The sequence below is a fragment of the Peromyscus leucopus genome, chromosome 13 (genome assembly GCF_004664715.2).
Source record: "Peromyscus leucopus breed LL Stock chromosome 13, UCI_PerLeu_2.1, whole genome shotgun sequence".
Classification (NCBI taxonomy): domain Eukaryota; kingdom Metazoa; phylum Chordata; class Mammalia; order Rodentia; family Cricetidae; genus Peromyscus; species Peromyscus leucopus.
This window is the reverse complement of record NC_051074.1, coordinates 29,193,901-29,214,803: the sequence shown is the minus strand read 5'-3', so window position 1 is coordinate 29,214,803 and position 20,903 is coordinate 29,193,901. Positions and strand designations below refer to the sequence as shown.

General features: G+C 41.0%; 1 protein-coding gene across 2 annotated transcripts in view; it reads right to left on the bottom strand.

Moving 5' to 3' along the window:
- Yes1 (YES proto-oncogene 1, Src family tyrosine kinase) overlaps positions 1–20,658 on the bottom strand; it is a 69,368-nt gene extending 48,710 nt beyond the window's left edge. The window contains exon 1 of one of the 2 annotated variants that reach the window (XM_028874093.2): positions 20,566–20,658. The gene's annotated coding sequence lies outside the window, so the exon portion shown is untranslated. Of the gene's footprint in view, positions 1–20,184; positions 20,269–20,565 lie in introns of those variants that run through there. The other variant, XM_028874092.2, reaches the window with a different exon arrangement.
- Positions 20,659–20,903: the final 245 nt, after the last annotated feature.

Sequence of the window (20,903 nt, the reverse complement as noted above, 5' to 3'; positions counted from 1 at the left end):
TTTAAACCTTTGCAAATAAAAATATTACATACTAAAATTAACTAAACCTATACTCTACACAAGTTAATGAACTTAGACAGTTAGAATTGGCATTTGAACCCATTAAATTTTACACTTTCAGCAGCAAATGTATTTTATACACTTATCTACCACCAAAACCAAAGTCCATGACAGAATTAGAAAAATAATCAGCTTCCATAATTCATGTCTAGTACCTGTATCCCCTTATATTTAGCTAGCCAATTGTGTTAAAAGATGTTTTTCTCAACTTAAAAATTCCATTAAGAAAGTTCTGTCCTGTTATTAATAAACTAAACACATAAAAAATTGTGGTTTGTATATATTGTGTTCACTAAATGTTTATTATCCAACTTCTTTAGCTTTTATAAATGCTAATACAATTCTATAGGTACCTACAAATTAAAAAGATACAGCAAGTTCCAATTTTACCTTTTAAATAGGTTTGTTTCCTCCAAAAAGTTCACAGAATAGCATAGAAAAAAAAAACCCACAACTTTACTGTTTAACAAGCAAAGTCTCAGATCAACTAAAATATCAAAACCTATTAGACGCTGCCATGGTTTGTGATGGTTAGTTTACATTGTAAGTTTGACCCAAACTCAAATCACCTGAGAAGTGAATCTCAATGAAAGATTGTTTAGAGCAAGTTGGGGTGGTGGAGGTGGGAGGATTGTCTTAACAGAGATGAGAAGACCTGTCCACTGTGAGTGGCAAGCATCCCTAGGTGTCACAGGAAGTCAGGACAGGAACTCAAGCAGGACAGGAACCTGTAGGCAGGAGCTGATGCAGAGACTGTGGAAAGGGTGCTGCTTATTCTTGCTTCCCCGTGGCTTGTTCAGTCTGCTTTCTTATAGAACCCAGAACCACCAGCCCGGGGATGGAACCACCCACAATGGTCTGGGCATCCCCCATCAATCACTATTTAAGAAAACGCCGTACAGGCTTGTGTGGGGGATGGAGGGAGGAGCATGCCCAGAACTCAGGAGGCAGAGATAGGCCAACCTCGGAGTTCAAGGCCAGCCTGGTCTACAGAGCCAGTTCCAGGACAATCAGGGCTACACAGAGAAACCCTGTTTCGAAAAACAAAAAGAGTAGAAAGAATTAAAGAGTGACAAAGTGGAAAGTGAGCTGAAGTGAGTACATACACATCCACTCTCTGTTCTTGCCTACAGAGTGATCAGGTGCTTCAAGTTTGCCACTTTGATTTCTCTGCTATGATGGACAGTCAGCTAAAATAAACGCTTTCATCCCCAAGGAGATGTTGTTTCTGTCAGAGTATTTTATCCCTGCAATAGGAAACAAAACTAAGACATGGTTTGGATCTAAAATGTTCCTTGAAGGCTCATTTGCTAAAGGCCTGGTTGCCTGCTGATACAGATTTGGGAAGTAACAGGACTTACATTTTAGGATGTTTTTAATTGCTATTTTAATCCCCCCTCTTTTTTTTTTTTTAACTGGGTTTTCTTTAACTGCACTGTATTAGTGTGGATGTATCCTGCAGGGCAGATAACTTCCAAACCTTTTACTACTATGGATATTGGAGAAACTGAGAAGACCAAGACCCCTCCCTGAAGGTCCTCAGGTTACTCTATACTGGGTGCCTTTGGCTTTTTCCCTGGTCTCCTCTCATTATGACTAGGAACCCTGTTTACCCCTATGCTTAGGCAAAGTCAGTCCTTTGGAGTTTGGAGGACTTGCAAGGTACAGGCTTCATGGTAATGAGATGAAAGATGAAAACTCTAGTACCTCCAGTGCTTGGCAGTAAAGTTCTAAAATTTTACCTTTGGTTTTAATAGATTAATCTGTGTGACTGGATCTTGAGGATGTTGGATCAATTCCATGATGGACTGATAATTTGTGGGCATCACTAGAAGTAGTGTAGATGGTCTAGATGCAGGAAGCAGATCATTAGGAGAATGTCAGAGAAGGGTTCTATCCTGTTACTGGATCTGCATTCTTCCCTCCCTTACTCCTCATCGCTCTTTCTTTCTCCTTCCTGGATGTCATAAGATGAGCATCTCTGCTCTACCATATGCTTCCAGACATGATGTTCTCCTTCACTTTGGCCCCAAAGTAGAAGAGCTGGCCAACCATGAACTAAAACCATTGAAAATGTGAGTCAATATAAACTTCCTTTAATTGATTTCTCTTAGGTATCTGAAAGGCAAGGCTGATTAACAACAGATGCCTACAAACATTCTTTTCCAGAAACCCAAAGGCTCTTTGGAAACTGGTAAAGTTGTCTACTGGGCCTCCATTGGAGTCTTTTCCAGGAATTTCAAATTTATCATGTCCAAAGTAATACTTGTCATTTTTTTCCTATCACAACAATCCACTCCCTTTTTGTCACAAATGCTCTATGAATGGTGAGAACGGCACTCCCATCTAGACTCAGAAACCTGAGAGTCACTTTTGGTCTTACTCATCCCATGCCTCAGTCACTCAAATCTGCCCAAACCACTTTATTATCTAGTAAAAAGTACTCTACTTCTCCCCTAAGCTAATTACTACCCCCATGGCTACTGGTCATGTCTAGTTCACTGTCTCTAAGTGTTAGTTCGCCAATCTTTTTTATTACTTTTTCCTTCCTTTTCTGTAAAGTCCACTCCTTAACATGCTATACACACAACTTACTTTACTTCACTCTCCGGGCTTTTTCTTGTTTATTCTTGTTTGTTTGTTTGTTTTTAGTTTTTTGAGAAAGGGTTTCTCTGTGTAGCCCTGGCTGTCCTGGAACTAGCTCTGTAGACCAGGCTGGCCTCAAACTTACAGGTATTTGTCTACCTCTGCCTCTGGAGTGCTGGGATTAAAGGCATACGCAACTACAGTTGGCTTTATTCTTATATTTTTATCTTCCTGGCCAGCTAATTTTGTTTTTTTAGATTCTCAAGTGCACCAAAATGTTTTCTTCGCTGATTGGCACAATCTTTTATTTTATGCTTAGTTTATTCTCGCCCTTCTCTAGTCTTACCTTGTGCAGTCTAAGGATCTTCCCTAAGTCCTCTTGTGCTCTCACAGCCCATTTTATTCCTTCCCCCAAAGGATTAACTGTGTGGAATTATCACTGCCTGTTTATGTCTCCATCCTTCTCTGAACTCTAAGCTTTAGAAAAGCTATTTGGGGGTGGGGGGTGTCTCTTTTGTAACTTGGCCTAATATCTGTACCACAGACATACCCAATGAATATTTTATATAGTGCCCATGTACTATAAAAAAGAAATATCTTTGGGTTTAGATCTATAGTTCAATTCTGCTTTGGCCACTTATGACTCTTATTTAATCTTTTCTTTCCTTTTTTTTTAAACATTTTAAAAAATGTTTTATGTGCATTGGTGTTTTGCCTACATGTATGTCTGTGTGAGGGTCCCAGAACCCATAGAACTGGAGTTACAGACAGTTGTGAGCTGCCATGTGGGTGCTGGGAATTGAACCTGAGTCCTCTGGAAGAACAACCAGTGCTCTTAAGCCATCTCTCCAGCCCCTATTTAATCTTTTCTAAACCCAACTTCTTCCCCACTCTCAACCCCAACTGAGCACACACCTGCAAGAATAGTACCTATCTTGAAGTTGCAAGAACTGATATTATATGCAAAAACAAACAAACACCACATGTCCCAACAAAAGCAGATATTTGCTTTCATTAGGACTCCAGAATGAGCCAGGTGAGAATGAGTGCACACCTTTAATCCCAGCACTCCAGAGGGAGAGGCAGGAGGATCTCTTTGAGTTCCAGGCCAGCCTGGGCTACAGAGTGAGTTCCAGGCCCGGAGGGCTACAAAGAGAACTTCTGTCAAGAAAAACAAAAACAAAACTCCAGAATGAAAGAACATATCTGACCAGGTAGCTTAAGCAACAAGGGGGCTTTCAATAAAAGTTACTAAAGTATTTCATGTAATTCAAGGTCAAAAGAAAAAATTTGAACCAGAAACCTAAGTCCCACCTTAGAATGCAAACACACACACACACACACACACACACACACACACACACACACAGAGTAAAGAAAAAATTAAAAAAAAAAAAAACAAAACTGTTAATATATTGGGTCTACCCAGATATCCCAGGAGGCACTCACTCACTATTTCAAAATTTAAGCAAATTCTCATTTTATTAGCAAGCTTAACTGCATCTGCAAACACATGTGTCTGCACCCAACCTTTTGTGAATGATTATCTAGATTAGGTTAGCCTCTAGGCATGCTACTGGCATATTACTTAGATTAGGTTGAGGTGAGAAGATCCACTGGGCAGCATTATTCCATGAGTTGGGTTCCTAGACTTAAAAAAAGGAGCAATCAAGCTGAACACAAACATTGATCACTCTCTGCTTCTTGACTGCAGATGAAATGTGACCAGCTGCCTCAAGCTCCTACATCAAGACTTCCCTGTTACAACAGACTGTTCCCCTGAACTATGAGCCATAGTAACCCCCCTTCCCCTTAAGTTGTTTTTGTCATGGTATTTTATGTACAGGAAAAGTGACTGAAAGAGTTTAACTAAATGTTCCTACCAAGACTCATGTTGAAATTGTGAGGGATTAAGAGGTGGTGGTACAGACCAAGCAGGACCATAAGATGTTTGCGAAAGGGTCCTCCTTTGAATGAATTAAACTATTCCTCCATTAATAAGCTAGTGGTTTGTTTCGGGAGTGGGTCTCTTATCAGAACCAGTTTCAGTTTATCTCTTATATATCCCTCTTCCTATGTGATGCTCTGTGCCACCCCAGGACTCTATAAGGTCATCATCATCATCATCAAGGTCCTCATCAGATACAACCCCTTACCCCTGGACACTCCCAGCCTTCACAACAGTGCACTGAATAAACTCTTAGTTTCTATAATCTACCACTCACTGTACTGTTGGTAACAAAAACAGACCAAGACAATGTAATCTAGTCACACGTTCCTGGAATTCTCAGGATATGATCATCTTGGAGAGCCAAAATCCATGGGCTCTCAAGTTTCTTCTAAAAAGGGGTGAACCATGTACATTTAACTTATGTACTTTCTCACATATACTTTTAAGTTACCTTTACCTCTACTAGCTAATAATATGCAAGTACTATAGAAATAATTTTACAATATGATTTTTAGGTGATAATGACAAGGAAAGTCCTCATGTTCAGTACAGATGTAGTTTGTTTCAACACTCCCACACAAACACACATCCTGTGGTACTAGAGATTGAACCCAGTCTTAGGTGATGTTAGCAAGTGCTCTATCATTGAGCTATATCCCTAGCCCCTATATGACACATAGTTGGCTGTATCTGAGGATATAGAGCCCAAAGACAACACAGGGCCAACTGTTAGGGTCCAGGCACCACGTTTTGAGTCAAAATATGTCATGACTTAAGGTGAACTCTATACTAAGCAATACAACCTGTCCAAATTTGGATATTTTCATTTATTAATTTAACTCTCAAAGTAAAGCAATGAGCATCAGTCAGGAGAATTATTCTTCTTACTGCATCATAGATGAAATAAGCCAATAAGAGATGCCATGTTTCTCTTCCACTTTGAACTTTTGGAGTCCTAGTCTTACTGGCAGGAAGCTGCCCTCTACAGAACAATTACCAAAACCACCAGGATTCAAAGATGGGAGATTTGAGGGAGTGGGGTTGATTTCCTTCTCTGCCACACCACCAAACACTGAAGCATTTTCTTCTCTTCCTTTTCTATAGTGGAAAAGAGATGCTAGATGACTGTTAAGTTTGAGCAATGCACTCAAAAGAACTAAGGAAACTTGGAGTAGGATCTTTGTCTATTATTATGGTTAGCTCAGAAAGTTTTCTGTAATATTCACTACTATAAATATCATTATTAACATACTCATGGCCATCCATTCTCTTAGTAAAATACATTGGCACTCACTGAATCAATACTCAAGGTATTTCAAAAGGACTACAAAAACTGAGTTGATAGGTGTATATATTCCTAGCATAGGTAAAACAAGGTGACTCACTGCTTTCTTGAATGTCCTTTATGTGGTCTTTAGTGCTTTTTTTTTTTTTTCATTTTTGTGCATTTTATTGATTTTGTTGTTTAAATGCCCTGGTGCTGAGGGTTCATGCTGAAGTATGCAAAAGTGCAATAAGATACTATGGAAATAACTTAAATAACCGAGTAAAGTCCTTGCTACCCAGGCATAAAGACCTGAGTTCTGATCTCCAGCATCCATGTAAAGACCAGGGTGGCAGAACACGCTTGCAATCTCAGTGCTAGGGAGTATTGTGTGACACTGTTCCTGGAAAGATGAGAATAAATGTCTACTCACCCCAGATAGGGAACTAATGACAGACCAAGTCCAGAGTCTACCAAAGTCCAAAGTGATCTAACAAGTTTTCCTGGGGTTACTTATAGGAATATGGGTTAGGGCTTATCCATAAGACCAGAAATGACTTAAAGACAGCTAAGCTACATCACCAAAAGTCCACCCCAGCTAGAAAGCTGGAAACCTGGAGCACAATGCACAGCCCTGCAGGCAGCTCAACAGATACAGTGTCCTTTCGTGGTAGTCCACTGGTCTGAGCCCCTTATAAACAGCTATGTTGGTCTATGTTTCTTTCAGGCAGCTAGGTTGGTCTGAGTCTCTTTTCAAGACAGTACAGCTGGCAGACAGTCTTTTGGGTATCTTGGCTTGTCTTGAGACTTTATTCCTTAAGTACTCTTGGAGAATCTGGTCAGTTTCAGGGACTTCCAGAAGCTATTTTGAGTTTACTTCCTATCTAAGAAGCTTCCCTGCAGGATGGAGTGTTTCACACCTCCTCTTAGAGCATCCTGCTGTTTCACTTTCCTTTTCACATCCTACACCTTAAGATTCCCTCTAAAATGGAAGGCTTTAATCTCAGAGAAAAATGACATACAACATGGAAGAAGAGATAGGAAGATCCTTAGAACTTGCTGGCCAGTCTCGTCAATCACTGAGCTGTGAAAGACCCTGTCTAAAAAGTTCAAAAGTAAATAAAAATATACAAATGTAAGAAGTCTAGGCTGTGTCTAACAGAGAAAACACAGGTGTTAGATAGAAAAGCTGCATTTAGGCATGAATTAAAGTGTTATTTTTTGAGTTCGATGTTACCAAATCAAAAATGTATATTAAGGTGTTTTTAAACGAAGCACACACAAAAGAGTTACATGGTATTTACAAAAGCTCTATTGAACCTAACTGTGGGTTTCTCCTAAGAAGCAAATGTTCAGTGGCTGTTAACTTAATGTTAATAGTAATTTTATAGAACATAACCAGAAATAATTATTTTGTGCTCTAGTTCTACTCTAGTTCTGTTGCTGTGATAAACACTCTGACCAAATTGCTTAAGGGATAAAGGGGCTTCTTTTAGCTCACAGGTCATTGTCCACCACTGTGAGAAGTGAGGGCCGGAACTCAAACAAGAACCTGAAGCAGAAACCATTAAGGAACACTGCTTCCTGCCTGGCTCAAGCTTAGCTACTTTTCTTAAATAACCCAGGACCACCTGCCATAGTGGACTAGGCCCTCTCTCATCAACCAACAATCAAGACAATACCTAACATACATGGCCACAAGCCAATAAGATCTGAGTAATACCTCACTGGAGGGAGCCTCTCTTTTTGAGTGATCCTATGCTGTCAGGTTAACAGTTAAAGCTAATTAGGATATTTTGTATATATGGTTATTTTGATGGAAAATACTGTTATAAGTAAGTTAAATGTTTTGTTTGATGCTGGAGATTGAACCTGGTACCTTATGTGATACGCACACGCTATAACCATCAAGTTAAACCCCTAGCTCCAAATATGTTTTAAGTGTGATACATGATTATCAATTTTCCCTCTTATAAGCATTTATGTAAGGAAAATCTAAATGCTGTTGTTTTAATTAATTTTTGCAGTGCTAGGGAGTGAATCTGAAAATTAGCATAACAAGCCTGAAGAGATGGCTTAGCAAGTAAAGGCACTTGATACCAAACCTGATGACTAAGTTTGTTTGATTCCCTGGGATCCATGTCTATGTGGTACAAGGAAAGAACTAACTCCTGAAAGCTGTCCTCTGGTTACCATGCACATAGCTTAGCAGGTTTTTACTTGGATGCATGTACATGTACACACACACACACACACACACACACACTTCAAGAAATATAATAAAATTTGGAATTTATGTTAACTGTATGCACACAAGTCAACATTTTAAATCTTATTAAAATGCAAACATTTTGATTATCAAAATTGTCACATAAAGCTTTAGAAGTTTCTAAGTAGAAAGCCACAAATACTATACAGATATCAGGATGAAAAAATGAGGACATGGCTGCTCCAAGGTATGGTTGAGGAAGTTTATTGTAGATCTGAGGGAGAGAATAGCCAGAAGCATCTTGAAGGGTCCAGACTGAGTATGGCCAGCAGACTGAAACTGAACCCGGTCATGAGAGGGGGGGTGGGGAAGGGGAGTGAGAGGAAGAGAAGGAAGGTGGCAAGCAGAACAAGAGGGAGCCATGGACCACGTGGCCAGGAGTGAGCCAGGAGACCACGAGGGTACAGAGCCAAATGGCTGCGTTATACAGGAATCCGAAGGAAGGGGAGGGGAAGGAGGAGCCCAGCCCTTGGGAAAGAGAAGTTTAGAGTGGGTGGTAAGTGAGGAGTGCTGGGAGGAACCACAGGTACTGAGAGCTATCCCAGGTTTCTTTGGGACCTGACAATATCCAACCTGTTTAATTGCCAAGCCATTCTGTGGCAAAGATAAAACTACCGTCCACTAAAATTTCATTTTCTCCTCCTACGTGCAAAGTTGCTATGAGTAGCTAGGGGCCTGACAGAGACTATTTTTCCCAACTCTCCTTAAAAACCATCTGGTAAACCCGTATGACTTGTTTACATTAATGTAATATAATAGGACCTGATGTATGCTATAGTTTTTAAGCATGGTCACTAGACATGAACAGAATGCTCTCACTGAAAATGAGTAGCTTAGAGATAATTAAGTACTTCTCTTATCATTTACATCTTCCTGCCAATTCAAACATCAGTCAAGTTAAATGCTTATTTAACTTTACTTAGGAGAAAAATAAACAATGACACTAATTTGTTTCAGAATATTCCTTTACACTGTGTGAAGATGTGTTACAGTGACTGGTTTAATAAAGAGCTGAATGGCTTATAGCTAGGCAGGAAGAGGTTAGGTGGGACTTCTGGAGACAAAAGTCTCAGGAAGAAGAGAGGCAGAATGCCAGCCAGACATGGACAAAACAGGATGGGCAGTACAGAGTAAAGGTAATCTAGTCATGTAAAAGAATGTAGATTTAAAAATATGGGTTAATTTAAGTTATAAGGACTAGTTAGGGCAAGCCTAGGGGGCTGGAGAGATAGCTCAGAGGTTAAGAGCACTGGCTGCTCTTCCAGAGGTCCTGAGTTCAATTCCCAGCACCCATATGATGATTCACAACCATCTATAGTGAGATCGGATGCCTCGTCTGGCATTAAAGCCAAAAGAGCACTCATATACATAAAATTTAAAAAAGCCTAATTTAAGCCCAAGCTTTCATAATTAATAATGTCTTCATGTCATTATTTATGAGCTGGCAGCCCAAAGAAAAAGTCTGCTGCACTAATTTACATTAGGTCTGCCATGCCAAAAAGTCAAATTTTTTTAGAAAAAATAAAAATCTGTGGTTGTTGTATGAGTTTAGTGAGATATTTGTTGATGGCTCTGTGATAAGCAGACACTGCCAGCTGCATATCCTACATTCAAAAAACACTCCATAAGTGTCACTGTCTTGGATTCATGAAAACTTTAGAGCTAAAATAAAACTTCCTACCCCAGGCAGCTTACATTTTAGTCTAGAGTTGGCACAACAGAGTAAAACTTGTCACTCTTCCTATGAAAACTTACTAAGCATGGGCAGTGATAAACTGCCGAAGTTATTTATAAAGGACCTGTACTGCATTTATTCTCTGTGGCATAATCATATTAGAAAGTCTAGCTGGTGTTCCCACTAGGAAATGATGTTCTAGCCTATGAGGGAGAACAAACGGTATAATCTCAGCTACAACTCAAGGCATGAAAGGAAGCTAAAAAAGACTTCTAAAGTAGTGAAGGAAACTGTCGAGAATTTAATATATGGCCAAAGTAGCAAACAAAAATTGCATTTAGATCTTTAGATGGGAACTTTTTTCCAGATAGTGAAGAATTTGTATAGCAGTATGATTTACGGAAACAAACTATATGGAAGACAGTAAGAATTAAAATGATGAACCAGTGGGCCGGCTGGTGGTGGTGGTGGTGGTGCACGCCGTTAACCCCAACACTTGGGAAGCAGAGATAGGCAGATCTCAGTGAGTTCAAGGCCAGCCTGGTCTACAAAGCAAGTTCCAAGGCAGCCAGGACTATTACACAGAGAAACCCTGTCTTGAAAAACCACCTCCCACCCTCAAAAAAAAAAAAAAAAAAAAAAAAGATGAACCAATATGGAAGAACTACTGTTTCCTCCAAATGTAGCTTGATCACTTGGTAAATATCTAACAATAGGAAATCACCATCCAAAAACCGGTAACCTCGAAAACACCTCCTTATGCAGTATGATCTAAAACGTGGAGGGGATGAGGCCCCTGTCCAATTTGTTTCTATTAACTCATCTAAGAATAAATAATACATTTCAGCCATCAAAGCAATACTGCGTATTAGCAATACAAGTCAGAAACTCAATGTGCGAAGAAGCCCTATGAGCACATACACAAGTATTTTCTGTATACACAATTACATGATGGGAGCTTAACTATAAACAGACAGATTATATGTAGAGTATTATGGGCCTAAACCTACAGAAAGGCTACATGAATAAATAAATCATTTTTTGCATAATTCATTGTTCTTTCAATGAATTAAATTTAGAGAGGAAAAAAACGCTGGGAAAACATGCTAAAAATTATCTCTGTTAATCTGAGCTGGACGTTTATAAAGAATCCTTGTATCATTTTCCATGATAAACCCACAAACAGCATCTGATGCAAGAAGCTTCTTCCCTTAAAAAGTCAAGGATGGTGGCAGATGTCTCTAATTCCACCACTAGGGAGCAGAAAGCAAAGGCAAGAAGACTAAGAGTCTGAGGCCAGCTTAGGCTACAGAGCTAGTTCAAGGCCAATCTGGTTACACTGTAAAGCCATGAATACAAACAAACAAAAACAAAAAAATATCTAAGTGAAAAATTTTCTTTTCTCCCAATTCAAACAGATAAAATTTAAACTAGATAGAAAAGGACAGGACCCTCCTTTCCTACCACTGTTTCTCATTCCCAAGGAATAAAGGTCTAGATTCAAATCCTAGTTCTGCTAAATCATGAGCATGAATCTCTAGTAAGTCAATCATCATGGGTTGCTCCAGCTGTAATGAATATGTATGTCCATGATTTTTCTGCATATTTGGAAACATATTAAAATTCATATTAAATATGATAATCCATGTTAAATATTAGTATCCCAACAAACCTGTCACAGGACAGGCTTTTTTTCATTACTTAATGCCCAAGGAATAGACAGAAAACAGAAAAGGACAAAATAAAGAGGAAAGTTATAAACTCAACATCATGCCAGTCATCATTTTCCCAAGCCCCTGTCTTCTTATTTTTGAAGCTTCACTCTGTCCTATAGGGTTAGAGTAGAACGCATCGAAAGTAGAATAGTAGGTATCAAAAAGCTTACTAAGCACCAAGCCCCAGGTGAAGCTCCAGGAGTCCAATTGGCGAGAAAGAGGAGGATTTGTATGAGCGAGAATTGTTGAAACCAAGGTTGGATAAAGCACAGGGACAAATGGCCAAACGAATGGAAACACATGAACTATAAACCAGTAGCTGAGGATCCCCCAACTGGATCAGACCCTCTGGATAAGTGAGACAGCTGATTAGCTTGATCTGTTTGGGAGGCATCCAGGCAGTGGGACTGGGTCCTGGGCTCAGTGCATGAGTTGGCTGTTTGAAACCTGCGGTTTATGCAGGGACACTTGGCTCAGCCTGGGAGGAGGGGACTGGACCTGCCTGGACTGAGTCTATCAGGTTGATCTCAGTCCTCAGGGGAGTCTTTGCCCTGGAGGAGATGGGAATGGGGGATGAGCTAGGGGGATGGGAGGAAGGGGGGAGAGGGAGGAGAATGAGGGAATCCATGGCTGATATGTAAAATTGAATTGAATTATAGAATAAAAAAAAGAAAAAAGAAAAAAAGCTTACTAAACAGGTGAGAGAGACTACAGATAATTCTTACTCAGGGTTCACTAGGAGTCTCGGTGATTCTTAACAAGATTAGGGGCTGCAAAGGTACCAAGGGGGTGACAGAATAGACAATAGGTTTATCTATCTCATAGTTAATAATATTTGTAGACAAACATTTTATTAATTCAAAAAGTACATATTTAAAAAACAAAAAAAAATGAAAATTAAAAAGCACTCTACTACCAAAACACTGTTATATCTGCTTCTTAGCATTTTACAGGATAATTTTAGTGAACTACAAAGAAATCTAACCAGATAGGTTACATTACAGAAAAAGACATTCTGGGGAAATATTCCAATTTCAAAAAACTAATAAACAAGGAACACAGCCTACTTGCAATTTTTGGTTTTCCCCTAGGAAATCTATTCTGCAAACCTTCAAAGGTGAAGACTTCTAATACCCATGCTTGTTGTGTTCCAAATATTAATTATTTGTTCAAAGAAAAATAAATACCCTTTTCAAGGAGTTTACATTTCATCAATAGAAAGAACCCTAAATTGGGGCCAGTAGGATGGCTCATTGGGTAAAGATGCTTACCATGTAAACCTAGTAACCTAAATTCAATCCCCGAAACCCCAGTAAAGGTGGGAAGAGAGAACCTACTCTGTCCTCTGACCTCCAGATACATACTGTGCCCGGCATGTTTCTTCCCATCATGAATTTACATAAACATAATAACCAAAATTTTTAAAAATTAAATCTGAATTTTAATGACAATAGCTATTTTCCTGTTGCAGTGTGGCAATGTCCTCCTCATTCAACTAGCCATGAATTATCTGATAACTGATATCACAGCTAACTGCTTCTAAAAACAGTTAAGAAACCAATTTTTGCTGAGTAGTGGTGGTACATGCCTTTAATCCCAGCATCTGGGAGACAGAGGCAGTGGATTTCTGAGTACAAGGCCAGCCTGGTCTACAGAGTGAGCTCCAGGTAAACCCTGTCTCAAAAAACTAAGAAACAAGCAAACCAAAAAGTTTCAGAATTATCACACACTAAACACCACTGTCTTAGTTGGAGTTTCTATTGCTGTGGAGACACCATAACCACAGCAACTTGTATAAAGGAAACCATTTCACTGGGGTGGCTTACAGGCTCAGCAGTTTAATCCATTCTATTATCATTATGGGCGGTGGGTGTGCAGGCAGACACAGTGGCTGGAGAAGCTGAGAGTTCTACCTCTGGATCCTCTGACAGCAGGAGGAGACTTGACACACTGGCCAGGCTTGAGCATCTGAGACCTCAAAGCCCACCCCGAGTGACACACTTTCTCCAACAAAGACACACCTAGTCCAGCAAGGCCACACCTCCAAAGAGTGCCACTCCTTAGGGACCAAGCATTCAAACACAAGCGTCTATGGAGGCCATTCCTATTCAAACCACTACAATCATCAAAATCCAAAAGTACTGTAATATCACACTAAAAACAGCCACCAACTTATAAAATTTACAACAGCCACATAATCACAGCTAATTCTACCAACCGTGAATCCCTAGGAAGCAGAAGTCAGGTTACAGCATTTTTATAATCAAAATTATCATAGTTTTTTTTCATTTAATGAATGGAATAACATTGCATTTGCTTGAGAAAATTCACTGGAAAGTCCATGGGTCATATTTTTTATTTTTATTTTTTTACCATTTCTATGTATTTGACACCTAATTTTATTATAAATTTCAGACTAAAACATTTTCATAAAAATTTATCAAAAAAAATCACAAAAACTTCAACAGTAGCAAAAGTAACATTTCAAACATTATACAACAGTAAAATGTTATTAGAAACCATCTGGCTCAACAACCTCTTACCAAAGAAGTTTACTAAAATGACAAAGCTATGGAACTGGTCACTGTCCTAAGTGGAATCCTGTACACTAATTTAAAATAAAGCACGTCTGTACAAAAGTTCGTCATTTTTTGTTCTTTCCTCATACATCTCCTTCTCTGCTCCTTTCCATATGCCTGACTGGCATTACTTTCAGGTGTCCTTATCTGTAAAAACTAATCACATGAACAAAGGTTAGACTTCAATAAATCTGCCTCAGAACAATTCTAAGTATTAACTTATATATGTAAGCCATCAGCTCTACCTCATTTCAACTGCTCTTGAAGGCTAAGAAACTGTAAATTATTTAACAGACAAAAAGAGAGAGAGAGAGACAGACTGCTGAAACAACCTAAGACTCTATATATACACTGTTAGAAACACAGGCTGAAAACCAGACAATCTTGACGTTTCAGTGGTCAGCACTTTCCTTCCTGAACTTCCTGCCTCCCAACCCCCAACCAAAAAAAAAAAAAAAACCAACACAATGTGTCCCAAGAATTATGCATTCCTTTACACACATCATAGCAAATGAGTACATTTCTTTCCTTTCATCCTACAGAGAAACGAACCTAAATTATAATACTGTCAGTTTTAGTACGATAAATTACCAAATGTATTTCAGATAAAAATCAGGATTCTTTTTTTAAATTTTTTTTTTAATAATTTAACTTTATTTTATGTGTATTGGTATGAAGGTGTCAGATTCCCTGGAAATGGAATTACAGACAGTTGTGAGCTGCCATGTGAGTACTGGGAATTGAACCCAGGTCTTCTGGAAGAGCAGCCAGTGCTCTTAACCGCTGAGCCATCTCTCCAGCCCCCAGGATTCTTTTTATAAGTTAAGACTTCCTATATTCATTAAAACAGTTTAAAAAAAAAAAAAAAGTAGGGCTGGAGAGATAGTTCTGTCATTAAAGGCTAGGCTCACAACCAAAATGTCAGAACTGTAAAAAGTATTTCTTTGAAATAATCTTTCCTAAAGACAAGTTTAACTTCAACTATAAGGAGTTTTTAGTTTATAAAGAAAACCTTCAAAGTTCTCTAGTTTATAAAGAAAACCTTCAAAGTTCTCACCTGCAAGATTGTTTAAAATTATTTTATAAAATGTAAACAAAACTTTGAGAGCAAAAAAACTGACATTATTTAACTTTAATCTATAAAAAAAAGCACTAAGCTAATTTTATTAATTTTGGTAAAGAAACACATAAAGATGTTTGTTATGGACTTAAAAAGCCCACAGTTAGTTATATGGTTATATATCTGATATCTTTGATACAATTCGAAGACTACTTCTTAGGTTGGTGAAATGGCTGATTGGATAACAGTGAGTTCAATCCTAGAACCCACATGATAGAAGGAAAGAATATACAAGCTACACACACACACACACACACACACACACACACACACACACACCCCTAAATAAATAAATACATAAATACATAAATACATAAATGCAAAAGCTTTTTAAAAAATTCTTTATGTGGATTACTATAAAACCGCCCCTTGCCACAGGAACACTATGTCACCTACAACAGCCACAGAAAGAAATTACAATTTTAAGAGAAATATGCTTTGTCATATGAGTTCTGTGGAACACACAGGAAGAGAATATCTTACCAGTCTCTTGCTAAGTGGCCTAGTGATAATGTATACTTGATCATGTTCAGTCTTCTGTATCTCTTCCTTCCTTAGGTTTACGCAACTCTGTCTAATCCTCACCTCAAATTGGCCAACCCCTGAACCACCTGGTATTGCCAGGACTAGTAAAAGGAATTGTCCCTGCTATCTCAGTAGATAGCTGTAAAAAAGCAGTATAAGACACTGCGATTATCATTTCAGAGGCAACAAAATTTGCCCATGGCATCTTCCAGTCTGAAGTTTTCCATACATAGCTGATACTGTATTTGTATGTTGCTTTCTTCTTTTACTTTTGAGATAAGATAATACTAAATGGTCTAGGCTGGCCTTGAATTCCCAATCCTCCCACATCAGCCTCCTCCCCAGTAGGTGGGAATACAGACTATCACGCATGGCTAGTACTTGTACTTGTTGAGGCTTATGTTCTCAAATACCAACAGTAAGAAAAAAGAATTTTGGATTTCTACTTTCAAAATTCAGACAGCAGGGGATAAGCTATGGGTAGCTAGTTCTAGAAGTAACTCCTCTCCAGGATCTTCCACTTTTTGTTAGAAAGGAGAATGTACATTGGTACATCGGCAATCCAGTCATTCCGCCAAACACTAACAGTAGTTAAAGCAGAATGGAATAGTTTTTCTAGTTAAAAGCTTCTTGAAACCCAACAAGAGATACGGAAGGGCTCTGCTAGGCAAGGAGATGAGGCATTGGAGCTTGTAATTCAGGCCTTCAGTATATCATGCTTGGTAATCATAGGACTCCCCATTTTTCTTGGAGTATGCTTCCCAGTCTTAAGGGTAAAGCTCAACTCAGATAAAGATCCGCTGCCACCAAGTTGGCGGTCCCAAGACGACAGCAGTGCTACAGCAGCCGAGGACCCCTTGGCTCAGACGACACTGGCAGCAGCACTGGCTCTTCTCTTTCTCTCCCGACTATCACGACAGCTCCTTCTGCTAAATCTGCCTCTGAGTTTAGACACGAGTGGATGGCGCATAATCACCCAGCAGCTGCAGCTGAGCAATACTCAGCTAATTGTGGCACTGGAGCAGCTGAGGAAAGAAAACATATACCCTACGGTAGCCATACACAAATGGCTGTACACGGTACTGGTGAAGACGGCAAGATACTTTAATAGGAACAAAGCAGTTCCTTTCGAGAGAAGCAGTTGGATCTTGCTAGAGGAGTTGTATTTATGTTATAAACCAGTTTAAATGTGAAACAAAGGTGACCTAGCCATGCAGCCCTCTGAACAATGGAAGATCTTACGAAAACTTCCTGTAAATACTCACACAAGGCCAGAGTAACAAACATCACCTTTACAACATGGCACAGTTCCTGTGACATAAGAACTTGGCACAGATGCAGTCTCTTCAGCGCTCCATTACAACAATGTAAAGCAACAAAATCAACAGCTAAAACGGCAAACCACTACACAGAATAAACAAGCAGCACCACGCAACTACTGTGCCTTCCCGAAACACACCACCACCGTCACAGCTTTCTTCTGCAGCCAAAGTGGGTTCTTTCTTCAGACTCTACCCACCTCATAAAGTCTCTGGAAAGGAAAAATTACTACACAATAACAATCTCATGAGAATATCAAAACTAACACTGAAATTTTTTAGTTAAAGCATTACTACTCTAGGGGGACAAAACTGAATCAAAGTCAAGACTTGCTATATCAATTTTGTCATGGTACCTGATTTTCTCAAAGTAGGTACTTGATTAACAGAACATCCATTCATTCAACAAACATTTTTGATTACTTACTATTTACTACTCACATTTAAAATTAGTAAAGCACAACGCCTTCTTCCAAAGTATTAAAATAACATTAACAAAACCCTGTAATAGTTCTATTTCTATGAGAAATACTGTTTTTTTTTTTTCAAAATTCTCTCATTATTGTACATTTGGAAGTGTGTGGTATTTTCAAGGCAGTTATACACAGAAGCTAGAATATGACAGTTATGATGCAGGAAGTCTAAACCTGTTAGCAAAGGAGAGCCCAGGGAGTGTTCTAAAGTCAGTCACCAATGGTTACATTTTTTAACAAACAGGGTAAAGATTAAAGGATGTGACAAGAAGCCAGGGTATCCCAGAACTTAAATTAGTAATTTAATCCAAACACCATCTGTATTGCATTACACTCAGGCTTCTTAAAACTATTTTCATGCAAAATATAAAACCCAGGTACAGAGAAACACACAAATGTAAGACTTGATGAATTACATTAAGACCAACACCTCCATGACCCCAAGGTTAAAAGACCTTTGCTACTATTTCAGAAGTGGGAGCCCTTATCAGCTGCCTGCCTGCCTGCCTGCCTCCCTCCCTCCCTCCCTCCCTCCCAATCTTTGTTTTTATGCAAATCACTTCCTTGTAGTTCTTTTTAAATAATAGTTTTGTCACTTAAGTTTACATTTCTAGACACCAGAGTCTAGCAAATGCTCTTAAAAAAAATCTGCTTAGGCCTCTTTCCTAAATAATGGCAATAGGAGGTAACTATTTTTAAAGAAAAATTACCCACAGCAATAAGCTATTTACGGCTAGAACTATGCAAATTTGAACTACAAATAAACAAGGATTAGTAATACTTCACTTGTACTGGATCACTAATCTTTCAGTGTATCCTTTTACTTATAAGCACAATGAAGTAGAATTTTGTTTGCATAGACAGTGACTTTTTTGGGAGAATTTCCTCCACTAAAAACAAATTTTTGACTATATATTAATATTATCCTTTGACCATAAGACAAATTCTATACCTCTCTCAGGAAGACAGGTCAGGGCTGTAATTTCACTTTCAGTTGAACAGAAAGGAGTCAATTTTGTGGTGTGTGAAGTCAGCAAAAACTAGCTGCAAAATTAAAGCTATGATAGCATTACTGTGGTTATGGCAAAGTACATATTTTAAGAGCCCTTCTATTTTTTTATCCTGGAGACATGGATACAAACTGTCTTGTATTTAGGTTTTGATCAAAGGCAATCGTTTTTGCTTTTTCAAATTGAGGACCCTCTGAAATGTCAACCAGTCTCTAAATTCCTCAATGAGATTTTGCTGATATTCAAAAAATAAGATATAGCTAAATGTTGACATGGCAAGAAGAAGAAAAAAGTATTCCTGGTGAACAACTTTCCTACAGTTTGTTCTCTCACATGTGATGCATACCAGAACTTTGGGTTTTAACATTCCCTTATCTGTCCACGCAAAATGTTTCCTGTCCACAACCAGTGTGCCTGTTAATAGATTTGACATGTATTTCATATTAAATTCATAAGTCACATACGCTTACTTAGTAACATTTTAAATTTAGACATTTAACAGGATATTTAAATGCACTTTCAATTGTCAAGACACTTCTGGTATGGTAATTGCATACGATAATGCACGAATAATCTAGACCACAGTGTCCTGTGAAATCACCTATGTGAAAACGCAGCTATGAGGCACACATACACAATAAACGACGGAGCTGCAAAGTTGCTGTACTGCAGACTTTTCGTTTATTTACTTTGATAACTGCCATTAACCATTCCACGACTCTTTCAATCCCTTATGTTAAAAAAAATAATAATAACCACATCAAAACCACGCTGTGCCCCATTCACTACAGCAGTCCCCTGTACCAGAAACGATATTCCCACTTACTTAAAACAACTCTTCCCCAGGTCCAATAAAGCCAAAGCTGGAAGCAATTATCAAGAAGAAAAACACACTCTCAAACAAAATCTTCATTAACCCAGGATAGAGAGCCGAGCCCAACAGGAGTTGAGTGGCCGAGAGTGGCACGGTACCTTCAAAGTGGCCGCTGAACACAACATGTCCCAACACCCTCCACCCCAAACAAAGGAAAAACTTTATTAAAAAAAAAAAAAAAAAAAAAACACGTCGCGGTTTTCAATCAAACCATGCCTACTCGCCAGCCGCTCACCCACTCGCCCCTCACGTCCTCCCCAGTCCTCGCTCCGTGTCCGGACCGTCGCTGCGGGGCGTCAGGCAACCCAGACCTCTAAAAAGCCGCTAGGACGAGAAGGGGGCCACTCCCCTGCCTCCCGCTCGCCCCTACTACGCCCTTTAGGACGCGGGGTGCAGCAGCAGCAGCGGGCCCCTTGCAGGATCGGGAAGGACTGGACGGGGCGGGGACCGGGGCTGGGGGGCAAGCAGGTAGCGCGCCCAGGAGACACGCCCGCCCGCCCGTCCGTCCGCCCGCCCGCCGGCCGGACCGATCGGGGGAAGGGAGAAGTTTCTTCTCCTCAACTTCCCGACACTCCCGGCCCGGCAGACGGAGGGCAGCGGCGGCAGGAACCGCGGCGCCTGGAGAATCCGGGGAAGCGGGAGGACGAACGCCGCCGCTGCCGCTGCCGCCGCCGCTGCCGCCGGGGCCTAGCGCTCCCCGGGCCGGGCCGGGGTGAGGGAGAGGTTCAGCAGCCTCCGTCGCGAGGCCCCGCCGCCAACTTTACCTGCCGTCCGGCCGCGCTCGGGCCCGGGTCGCTGCGGGCGGGGAGAAGAAGGTGGCCGGCCGAGGCCGGCGGACGCCCGCGGGGGCCCTCTCCCGTCTCCGACCTCCGGCCGCCTCGCACGCCGCCGCCGCTGCCGCCGCCCGGGCGCCGGGAGGAGGAGGAGGAGGAGGCAGCGACGACGGCACAGCCGGCCCCCGGGACGCGTTAGTTGTGGAGGAGGGAAATCCCGGGCGCCCGCACCCCGCGGTCTCCCTCTCTCCTCCTCCCTCTCCTCCGCCTCTCGCCGCCGGCCCCGCCCCTCCGTTCCCGACGGTGTTGTGGGGGGTGGGGGGAGCGGCTGCGGCTACCTGCGCGCGCCCGCCCGCTCGCTCGCTCGCTCACCGGAACTCGTGCCCTGCTGCCGGCTTCCAGCGCCTTCCGGCGCCGGATCTCCGTGCGGGGGTCCGCGGGCGGCTGGGAGGCCAGGCCCTGTGTGTGCGTGTGTGTGTGAGTGTGTGTGTGTGTGAGTGTGTGTGTGCGTGTGTGTGTGTGTGTGCGTGTGTCACGCCTGCCGGCCCAACATGGCGGCGGGGGCTCCCCGGCGGGCTCCGGAGGGGGCGTGAGGCGAAAGCGAGCGGCCCAGGCCTGTGGCCGCCCTTGCCCGCCCTCCGTGCCGCACGCCGGCCAACCGCGACGGGGAGAGGCGGACGGAGCTCGGGCCCCGGCTCTCCGGAGCTCCC